We start from the raw sequence: 11,938 nt of genomic DNA, 5'->3' as shown, positions 1-11,938 counted from the left end.
TGCAGTATTCATTCAGGTTTTATGGGAAAATGTAGGGGAGGTGAGTTTTCGTGGTATGCTTGAATCCCCCAAATGAAAGTATTATACAGGAAGTCATAGTGCCCAGGTATAGAATTTATTACAAGGTGATATATAAATCTAGATGGAACCACAGATTTATAGCTAGAAGGGACTCCAGGTCTTAGGTTGATAGAAAAGAGTTGGCAGGAACCTCTGAAGTCATCTTGTCCAACTCTTTTTCAGAGTAGGGCATCATCCAGGTCCTTTAATCCTTTGATAAACGAGGAAATCTTCATTTGTCACCAGAGGCTTTGCTTGGTTTTCATTCTACCACCATCATTATCATGCCCCATTCAAGATAAACTCACTACCAAGAAACTCATCCTCATGGAGATTGCTTCAGCTTTGGTATTCACACCTCATCAATATCCTCGGTTACCGCTGCCCCTCTGACTGGAGGGCTTGGAGGAATGGAGCAAAAAACTCTTCCTTTAGCCTCTCTTTATAGAGGGCTCAAAATCCCAGCCATCTGCCACCAGCTTCCCTGCTTAGTTTGGATTCTTCCAGCAGCATCATGCCAAGTACCTTCTCTCTGGCAACCTTTCATCTTCCTTTTGTGAATTGTCTTCCTTCATTAGACTATAAGCTCTTTGACGGGAGACACTATCTTTTTTTCTCTTCTCTTCTCTTCTCTTCTCTTCTCTTCTCTTCTCTTCTCTTCTCTTCTCTTCTCTTCTCTTCTCTTCTCTTCTCTTCTCTTCTCTTCTCTTCTCTTCTCTTCTCTTCTCTTCTCTTCTCTTCTCTTCTCTTCTCTTCTCTTCTCTTCTCTTCTCTTCTCTTCTCTTCTCTTCTCATTTGTATCCCCTGTGCTTAGCATGGTGTCTAGCACACAGGATGTACTTAATAATTGTTTTTTATGTCACAAATAAAGCCCTTGGGATTTGAAATGATTTGCCTAAAGTTACACAGGTAGTAAATAGGATAAGAGAGATTTGAATGAAATTGGAATTCTGATGCCTTTTTTCTCTGTCCACGATTTTCCTCCATGTCACAGGTACTAGTCTCTGTTCTTATCATCCACAAAAAAACCCAATAACAAAAACAATAACCTCAGAATCCCCAAGTCATCTTAGAGATAACCTAATGTAAATATTTGCCCTGGGAAACTAAGGTATTTTTAGAGGCAGCCAGGTATTGTATTGGAAAGAGGAGTCAAGATCTGAATTCAAACACTTCAGACACTTATGAGCCCTTTGATCCAGGACAAGTCACTTAATCACTGTCTACCTCAATTTTGTATCTGTAAAATGGGGATTATACTTTCCAGGGTTGTTATCAGGATAAAATGAGATGCCTTTTGTAAGGTCCTTTGCAAATCTCAAAGTGACATGCAAATACTAGCTTTTATTATTTTCCTGGTGATCTTTCAGAGCAGGAGGGATCCCCATCATCATGCTATAGTTGTGTAACTAGCTAGATGAACCATGGACAAGTCACTTTTCTTCCCTCCACTTTAGCTTTTCTATATGTAACATGGGCACGTTTCACTCCATGATCTTGAAGGTTTCTTCTTGTTCTAACAATCTATGATTCTATCTATGTAGAGGGATAGATGAGATGATCTCTTTGGGTAATCTCTTTTCTAAATCCTCATGGCCCCAGGATTTGAGCAATCTCCTTTTCCTCAGAAACTTCTGAAATAACTTCTGGGCCAGGATTTTGCTCCTTGTAGACATAACATCCACCCCTGAATATTTTAAAGACCTCTATGTTGGTTCTTAAGGTCTCTAAATTATGTATTTTCTGTTTTCCTTGGCTCTGACCAAAAAGGCTACATCATTTTTTTTCTTTTTATGAAAGCTAAGTTCTCTGGGTTATACACTATGGCTTCTTTGCTGTAGAAATGGCTGTTTTTCATCTTGCTCTTTTCCAACCAAATTATTTACTGAACTGCTCTCTCCCCTGCTGTGTTTTCCTTGATACAGAAACCAGTTTGTTGGGGTGTGTGTGTTTTAGAAAGGTGTAGGAAAAATCTTCAGTCCCCTGATATACAAAATAAGCATAAATGGTGATGACTGAGTCACCTTGATTGAAGGGTTTGAGAGAGAAAGGAGGGAGAAGAGTAGAAAAGAAAAGGGGGAGAGAGAAAAAGGAATGAGAGGGGAAGAAAGAAGAGGGAGAAGGAAGGAGGTAGGAAAGGGAGAGAGGAAGGAGAAAAAAGAGAAGAGAGAAGAAGTGAGAAAGAAGAGGTTGAAAAAGGAAGGAGAAAGGAAGAAAGAGGAAAGAAAAAGGGAGGAAAGAAAAAGAGAAGGAAAAGAGTAAGAAAGGAGGAAGAAAGAAGTGGAAGAGAGAACAGAGAAAGACAAGAGGGAGAAGGAAGAAAGAGAAAAGAGGAAGGGAGAAAGTAGAGATTGAGAAAGAGGAAGGAGAGGAAGAAAGGATGGAAAAAGAAAAGGGGAGGAGGAGGAGGGAGAAAGATGAGAGAGAGGAAGGAGGGAAAAAGAGAAGAGAGAGGAAGAGAGGAGAAAAGAAGTATTCGAGAAAGGAAAAATGAGGAAGGGGAAAGAAAGAGGGGAGAGAAAATAGGAGGAAGAGGGAAGCAGGGAGGGAGAAAAAAGCGAGAGAGGCGGGAGAAAGAAATGAGGAAGAGAGAAAGAAAGAGAAGAGAGAAAGGGATTAAAAAGTAGGGAAAGATAAAGGAGGGAGAAAGAGATGAGGGGGAGAGATGAGAGGAGGAAGGTAGAAGGAAGTAAAAAGGAAGAGGAAGGAGAAAGAAGTGGCAAGAAAGCGAGAGAAAGATGAGGGAGAGAGAAGGGAAGAGAAAGAGGAGGGAAAAGAGAAGCAGGAAGTGGGGAGAATGGGATGTGGGAGAAAGAAGGGATAAAGACAAGAAGGAGAGGGAAGGAAGAGAAAGTGAGGATGAAAGGGAGAAAGAAGGGGAGAGAGGAAGGAGGAAAAGAGGAAGAAAGGAAGGAGAAAGAAGTGGGAGGAAGGTGAGGGAAAGAGATGAGAGAGAGGAGGGAAACAGAAAGAGAGGGGAGAAGGAGATGGGGGGAGAGGGAGAGAGGAGGGAGGTAGGGAGGCAGGGAGGGAGAGAGGGTGGAAAAGGGGAGAGGGAGCGATGTGTTGGCAGCTGTAACACTTTCTACATTGTACAAACCCCGGAGGCTCTTAGAACACTGTGAGCCCTGCGAGGGGCTCCTCCTTTCCCTCTGCGTGAGGGAATATAAATAACCTGCTGGTGGGATTGGTTTGGGAACCAAGTTGTACTGAGCCCGAGAGGCAGAAAACTGGAGTCTCTTGGAGCTTCCAGCTCGACAGGGGAAAAGCAGTAGAAATGAAAACAATGTTGAGCCCCCTCCCCTCCCATTTCGACCCCTTCCTCCCCTCCTCCTCCTTCTCCTCCCGGTACCCCCCCCTCCCCCCTTGCTTTATCGCTTTCTGAATGAATGCTCTGGCCCGGCCCCTCCCCTCCAGCCTGCAAACCCCCTCCCCCAGCTGGTGCCTCTTTCTTGGAATTTCTCTCTGCCAGTTGGAGGCCGAAAAGAGGAGGGGTGGGGAGCAGGAGGCGGTGGGGGGAAGAGCTTTCCTGCAAATCACATGATTTTGCCCGCTTATATAAATCACAGCTTGTTTTTCTCAACTGGCTGGAGACTTAAAGGTGCAGTGTCTCCTTTCTAGCCTTCCGAGCCCAGTTGGACCCTGGGGCGCCTTTGGATCGGAAGTGAGGAGACGGGGAGGGCCCTTCCTTCCACGTAGAGGTTATCCAGGAACCTGGAGCCCTTGGAGCTGTTTTTTAACTAGGGCCATCTCAGTCTGCCTCCCCCCACCCCCTCCCACGCTTATCGCCAATGAAACACTTTGGGCATCTCTACCAAGGTTCCTCCCACCTGGATCTGGTCCCACCCATCCATCCCCTTCGTTCGGGCGCTGAGGCCCCTGAAGGCGGAGGTTCCCCTGAATCCCCTGAATCGAGCTGTTCAGCCTAAGGGAAAAAGGAACGTTGGGGGAAGAATAATCGCTGCCAAAAACAAGTCTCTGGGACTGATGTAAATCATTCCAGAGGAGCCCGATCCTAGGCCTTCCTTGTTTCCGACCAATTTCGTGGCTGTCTGAGATTCAAATCAACTAATGTTTGATGCCTACCCTGAGCTGCTGTTTGAGGCTCTAAAAGGAATTAGCAACGTCCCGTCCCGTCCCGACCCCCCACCCCACCCCCACCCCCGCAAATGTCTCCGTCTCTGCCTCCGAGGAGCATATGGACACGCCTGAACAACTTCTGGCCTCAAATTCAGTGCTCTTTCCACTCTACCTCCCTGATTTTCTCTCTCATTTCCAAAATAATGGGCTTGGATCTTGCCTTAAACTGTAGGGAAAGAGGGGCAGAAGGCATAAAACCTCAGGAGGACCTGGGGACCCATTGGAAATTGGAACTCCTTTACCTGGGGGCTGCAAACTGGTTTTAAAAAACTATTTTTGATGAGCGAATTTTAAAATCAGTTGTTCCCTTTGGAATCCTGTGCATTTTGTTCTGTGAATCCAAACCCGTATTCTGAGCAGTAAAACCGTGGGCTTTTAAAGGGGTCCATGATGCAAAACAAAGGCTAAGAACCCTGCACCGGGGCAGCTAGGTGGCTCAGTGGATAGAGAGCCATTCTTGAAGATGAGAGGCGTTGGGTTTCAAATATGGCTTCAGAAGCTTCCTGGCTGTGTGACCCTGGGCTAGTCATTTAACTCCACTTACCTAGCTAGCCTGTACCACTCTTCTGCTTTGGAACTGATTCTATTCTAAGAAAGAAGGAAAGGGGTTTTCCCCCCTCTAAAGAACATTAGATACAGGGGTTGAAGGAAAAAGTCAAGGAAGACTGAGGTTCTAGTAATGCTCTCAAAAACAAATTTCTGGTGACATGGATACAAATAATTTGGATGTAACTAGAATGATTAATGTAGATACATTGGGGAATTCATCCACAAATTTTAGTCATGCACAAGATAGAGAAAAGAAGGCAGATAACTGAGAGGGACTACCAAAGAGTGGCATGATTCCTGCAAGAATAATATCAGCAGTGATAAAGACCACTAAAGGAGAAACTTCTTTCCATGAATACCCAGGACAACAAAAAAGTACTAGTAGTAGTAGTAATAATAATAATAGCAGCAAGTATTTATCTCTCTAAAGCTTGCAAAGGGTTCTGCAACTATGATATCATTTTATTCTTACAAGAATCCTGGGATGTTAGTACCCTCATTTTGTAGATAAAGAAACTGAAGCAGACACCACAGGTGTCTTGACCAGGGCCTCAGGTCATAATTATATGAAGCTGGATTTGAACTCATTTGAGTCCAGCTCTCCCACTCTATCCACTAGTTGGAAAAAGATGAGAAAGGATAGGCTAGGAACACTGGGTCAGACAGACATGATAAAAGAGGATGTAAACGTTTGACCCACAGATTCCATTCTGGGAGATATATATATATATATATATATATATATATATATATATATATTCTCCAAGTAGATTAAAGAGAGAAAAAGCCTGTTTCTATATAAAAATATCCATAGCTACATCTTTTGTAGTGGCAAAAAATGGAAATGATATACCAAGCACATTGTTCTTAAGACAAATATTATCCTGTTTATCCTCACAACAACTCTGGAAGGTAGATGCTATTATCACCCCCATTTTACAGTTGAGGGACCGGAGGCAGATAAGTGACTTTCCCAAGGCTACATCACTTAGTAAATGTGTGAGGATGGATTTGCATTTAGGTCTTCTGGATTTCAGGAGTGGATATCCATAAACAATTCCATTAGACTTTGGTTGAGGGACAGCTGATCAAATTATAGGTGATGAATATAATACAATTATTTTTGTGCCATAAGAAAAGATGACCAGGAGGAATTCAGAAAAACATAGGAAGACTTGAATGAATTGATACAGAGTGAAGCCAAATCGGAACACGGTACATAGACTAGGATAAAGTAAGTATAAAGGAAGCATTTAGGAATTTTCAATTATAGAACTTAAACAACTGGAACTTTAGCATATATAATTTTATATGTTATATGTATATAATGTACATACATACACATATACACCCCCCAGTTAATCTGTGGAGTGAGCTGCAGAAGATTAGTAACTCATTAACTGATTCAGAAGTCCTGAACCCATCATCCTCCAATGGAGCAGGAATGCATCATCTCATACCGAGGGCAAAGGGTGGATGTAAGCAGACAGCAAGAGAACAAATAAGGAAATAAGTATCATAGAGATTTGTGCTCAGCTCTGTGAGACCCATCTTAGAGATAAGATATAGCACATCCCTCCGGTCACAAGTTTCTCCTGCCCCCTGGCTTGAGGTGGTTTACACAAGATGGCCCCAGGAGGAAACCAGTATTTTTCCATCCAACCCTACTTTGGGATATAAAACTCCTCCTTTGAGATGGGTGGAGTGGGTCCTCTCCACATGCCATCATGTGTCTTTGACTAATGGAGTCTGCAGCATGCCCTAGAAGGTGGGAATTGGAAAGCCGAGGGCTGGTTAAACCTGCGAAATGGCTCTGCCTCTTTTGGGCTAGTAAGAATGGATCAGTGGACCACAGGGCTTGGGATTTCTGTATTCTCACCCTCTGTATTCTTCAGTAAATAGCTTTAGACTTTTAAGTTTCTGATATGAGTTGCTTCTAGCACTTAGAAATCCAACCCAAGTGCTGATTGGCTGCTCTGTCAAGATAATACAAACTCCAAAGTATCTCCAAATGTTAAATCTTAAGTTCTGATGATGCTCTAATGGGATGTGAGAAATATGGCTAAGCAACTGTTGGAAAAAGACCAAAGAATTTCACTGGATTGAAGGTTATTATTAGTCAAGAGGATGACATGGCAGACAAAAAGGGCTAATGACATCCTAAATTGTGGAACAGAACAGGAAGATAACCCTTTACACAAATCTTTTCCATACTCTTCTATGTACACGTTTCAGTTTCCATAGTTAGGTATATCTTATCTAGAGATCTCAATTCAGCCTGCTACTTCAATTGTTCCCTTATTTAGTCTTATCCTCCTGAGCTTTAGGATAATCTGGGGGTATCCTTATATATTTTCTCATTAATTAATACAGTTTCAACACATTTCTCAATCCATTCTAGGCCAGAGGCCCCACCTCAGTTATTTCTTTAATAACTTTTCCTAATAGGAGTTACTCATCCGTATATTAAATCCCTTCATCTTGCAGAATTAAATGAATATTAAAGTTATTGAACATATGCTATATTAACAACGAAACTAATAATAAAATAGGTGCAAATTGTGCAATTTGTTAGATGATCGCAGCTAGAATCTCCTCAAACCCTGATTGTAACTGCAGATATCTTTCTATCACTTCTGAAAACATAATCCTATACCATTCAGTTAATTCAGGATAACAAACAAAAAACAAACTTTCCATAAGAATTCTTTTCACCTTCTTTTCAAAATAAAGATTATAATACTCTCAGAAAGAAAAATGGTACCTTAATTTCTCTTGCTTTCCATAGCGTATGTTGTCATAATAAAAAATTGTTAACTCTTTCCTCTTAGGCTATCACTATTGTAATATTTTTTTCTAGGCTTTTCATAAAGTTCTTTTGATAATGTTTCTTTGTAAACAAGTTAAGATAATTCTAACAAGAAATGTTTCTTCTCACCTTTCTCATTGTTTCCCCCCCAGTTTAATTGATTCTTATATACAGTAACAGCTTTCATGTAGTCCAATGATTCTTTTTTCCCCCTTTTAAGCCTTTACCTTCCATCTTTGAATCCATATTGCATGTTGGCTCTAAGGCAGAAGAGTGATAAGGGCTAGGCGGACAATGGGAATTAAGTGACTTCCCGATAGGAAGTGTCTGAGGTCAAATTTGAACCCAGGACCCCCCATCTCTAGCCTTAGTTCTCCATCCACTGAGCCATCTGGCTGCCTCAGTCCAATGATATCTTCTTGATTGCCTTTCTATGTCACTTTTTTTTTTACATGATATGACATTTTCTTCTATTTTCTGTCACTTTACTTTGTTTTAATAGTTTATGTTATCTAATGGTACATTCTAATTTTTTAAGGAGTCTCTTGTATGGGGAAGGTTTTGTAGCTCCTGTTATAAGTATGATACTATTCTTTCCCATGTTTTCCCTTCATAGCTCTCACCCGTCACCCCTCCCAATTTTGTTTTCTAGTGGTCTCATTTTATTTTGAAAGTCATTAAAAAAAGACTCCTTTTATTAAAAACACTTGCTTCATTTCATCTAGGAATTCTGGTTGAATTTGCTTACGTTTGTTTTTTCCATTGAGGCTTTATTCATTTGAAGTGATTCTCTTCTTCTGGTTTGTGTCTTGAACATCTTTGTCAACAAAACAGTTCTTTATGATGGGATTCTTTTGTTTATTTGTTTACTTATACTTCCAGCCTTATTTCCAGATTCTAATTTGTGTTAGAGCCAGTTTCTATGCACTTTTTTTTAAACCCTTAACTTCTGTCTTAAAATCTATATTAAGTATGAATTCCAAAATAGAAGAGTGGTAAAGGGTGAGAAATTGGAATTAAGTGACTTGCCCAGAGTCACACAGCCAAGAAGTGTCAGAGGTTAGGTTTGAACCCATGACCTCCATTGCCATGCCTGGTTCCTTATCCACTGAACCACCTTACTGTCCCTTTATGTACTTCTGAAGAATGATCTGTTTTATATTCTCTTGAGTATTGCTATTGCTTTTTCCAGGTGTTAAAGCTGTGTTCTTCGGGAATTTTAGTGGAAGCTTAGGCTGGGAATGTGCAAAATTTTAGTGGACCAAAGTCTGATTGAGCTTTGTAAGCTTCTGATCTAGGTTTGAATCTGGGCAATAATATTGTAAGTTTGTCCATGATTTGAATTCCACTCTACTATTTCTGCCCCAGTAACCATTAGCTATCGGGAAGGCTTTCCAGGCACAGAACAGCAGAACTTCAGGGCTCCCCTTGTTCTTCTTAGACTCTGTTGAAGTATGGAACTGGATGATTCTCCTCTAATCCAATGGTCAGAGCCACACAGGTGCCAGTTCTGTTTTTGCTACTTGTTCCAGATAGAGCCTCAGTCATGCAACTACTCCTTGCCCTGGTCTCCCACCCATGGGCACAGGTTTCTTCAGTTTGTAGTATGTGCCCCAGTCCAGGGGTATGGGTGACAGAGCTACCAGGTAGCACCTCTTTCTGCTCCTTACCTAGCACCAAGGTGGGACCTCTTCATGCCCTTCTGCATCTAGCCCTGCACCTTTCTTCAGTGTCCCTGCAATAGAAGTTCCTGTGCTCCTGACTAGACCTAGTTCCCATTGTTTCTGTCTTCCCATGCCTACCTGGGCTGGAAAAAATGACTTCGTGTGATTTTTCCTTGGATTTTCTGATCAAGGTTCATTCTGGTGCATTTTCTAGGTCTTAAGGGAATAATTGTGCGTGGGAGCTGGGCTTTATGGCCTCCTTCTATTCTGTGCTCTTGGCTAGTACCTTCTCCTACCTTTCTTTTCTTTTATAAAAATTGCATAAAGATGAAAAAGTAGGTACGTAGTTAATATCTTTTCAATTACTTTTTTGATAGCAATATTGGAGATTTTTATTGTTTATTCTTTTGGTTTCTTCCCTTTGCTGAGATAGAATTGTATCTAGCATTTATATATCACTTTGAAGTTTGACAAGCTCAAATATTATCTAATTTTATCATCACAGAAACCATGCAAGGTAGGTGCTCAATTTATAGTAGAGGAAACTAAGGTAGATAGATAAAAGTTAAGTGCCTTGCCCAGACTTATATAACTAGTAAGTATTTCAGGCTGGATTTGAACTCAAACCTTTCTGACTTCAGGTCTGGCTCTTTAGCCACTGTGCCATGTAGCTTCCTGCTGTGGTAATGTCACATAGAGCCTGGGTGAAGGAAGAAGTGGGGTTATGCCCAGGTTCATGATTTTCTGAACAAACTTGCAGGGAGCATAGGATGGGTGGCAGCTTCTGAAGGTAACAAATGGCCAAAATGAGAAAAGGAGGGAAAGCAAAATGCTGACCAGATCACAGCAAGATTGGAAACCAGTAGCTGGAAGAGTTGGTGAGAGCCAAGTTCAGCCCACAGCTCATTTCTCTCCCCACTCCTTCCCTAGCTGCCTTGGGAAGCCCTTGGGAATCACTATTCTTCATGTTTCCCCCAAAGACTAGCGGAAGAAAGACCAGACTTCCCCCGTTACCCCCTTTCAAGTCATATTAGACACAGCTACATATTGTTTTTTTAATTGAAAATGTTTATTATATTGTTTTAATGCTTAGCTGTATTTTTATGCTGTTTGATAGAGCTATTCAATAAGGTATGTTGCCTTTAATTATGACTTTTGTTCAAGTCTAAAAGTGGAGGAAGGAACCTATAGGAAGCCATGTGGAATTCAGAGAACAGAAGCAACTAGGGCAGAGAAAGGGGCCAGAACTCAGGGAGTGAGGCTCTTTGGGCCTCCTGGGCACAAAGTATGTCAGGTTGGAAGTTGTACTATTGAACTCTCTCTCCTACCGCCTTCCCCTACAGACCCTACGGTAGTCATCCTATATATCCTTTCCCTTCTTGATCTACTTCATGCAAACCTGAAGGTGTTTTCCTCTAGGAATAGAGTGGGGGAGTCTGTTTGCCATTTTTTGGGTTGTTTTAAATGTTTCCTTTGTCTTTATAAACAGTAGCAACCAAACAGTTTCTGATTAGGGTTTTACTTGTTGGAAATACGGTTGGGAGGAGCAACTGAGGGGAGAAACATCACCCCAAAGCCAGAGACAGATATAGCACTGAGGCATTTTGCCAGAAGTGCTTTCTCTGGATGGGGACTTACAGCTAATAAAAAGATAAAGAGAATTCTCTCTCTCTTAGAACTACTTCTTAGAGAAGAAAACTTCAAATTGGAAACACCCATTTGGGCAAAGAGTCAATAATAGGGTTTCTGTAGGCAAGTGGTTTTGGATTGAAAGGGGGTAGCTAACCCAATGGGAGCTACGTTGGGAGATCGGCTAATAGGTATTTCCGTTATTTTAATAATATTCCAGACTACATCCTAGATTTTCCTTTTGAACTCAGAGAAAGTAAAAAGGGAAATGGGTCTAGAAGTGAAGATATGGAAGGCAGTGGTAGGGCTATCAGTCATTGCTGATTTTTAGGAGAGGAATAGACCATATATGCCCTGGTTTCATTGGACCCCCACCCTCTACAGGTGCACTAAACAAGGAAAAGACAATAGTTGAGAGTGATCTGTTATTTTTAAGAAATTCCAGAAGGCTGGCTCTTATATCAAGTCTATCACCTCAAGTCCCATCCAGCAGGGCGTCTTGGGGGCAACTCAGCCACTGGAAACCAATAGGGACCTTCAGCTTATTCGGCAGCCCCAACGTAGGATTGCTTTATATGCTTTCTCTATCTGCTTAAGAGGCTCTCTGAGTCCTTTGAGTGCTCTATATATTTTTTGTGTCTGTTTATGGACTCCTATGAATCCTTTGCATTCTCTGTATTTTCTGTGGGGTAAAATAAAGGCTGTTCTCTACCCAATACCCATTTTGTTACCTTAGTGCCTGCAAGGAACTGGGGACCCTTTTTTGCCCATATCTGGGGAATCCTAGATATGAGTTATACGTAGGTTGTATATTTGAAATTTCCAGGAGTAAACTCCAGTAGGGACATAATAAGCAAAAGAGAGAGTATGACCCTATTGGAATCAGTTTCTAGTATTGGACTTTATATATATATATATAATTATAGATTTCATAAAAGAAGCTTTGTAGCATTCTAAGGCTTGAAACAATCCATTCTATACCTTCTGTGAATAGGTGTATTTGAAAACCTCTTTTATTGTTGGTATTCTTTGCAACATATTCCCCTTGACACTAATGCATACTTTAAGTAAATAAATGCTTCCCTGT

At 41.3% G+C, this 11,938-nt stretch overlaps 1 protein-coding gene across 2 annotated transcripts in view; it reads left to right on the top strand.

Moving 5' to 3' along the window:
* ATP23 (ATP23 metallopeptidase and ATP synthase assembly factor homolog) overlaps positions 1–11,938 on the top strand; it is a 133,398-nt gene that overhangs the window by 61,850 nt on the left and 59,610 nt on the right. The window lies entirely within an intron of this gene.

The sequence above is a fragment of the Monodelphis domestica genome, chromosome 5 (assembly GCF_027887165.1).
Source record: "Monodelphis domestica isolate mMonDom1 chromosome 5, mMonDom1.pri, whole genome shotgun sequence".
Classification (NCBI taxonomy): Eukaryota; Metazoa; Chordata; class Mammalia; order Didelphimorphia; family Didelphidae; genus Monodelphis; species Monodelphis domestica.
The sequence above is the reverse complement of the archived record's forward strand: the minus strand, read 5'-3'. Positions and strand labels throughout refer to the sequence as shown.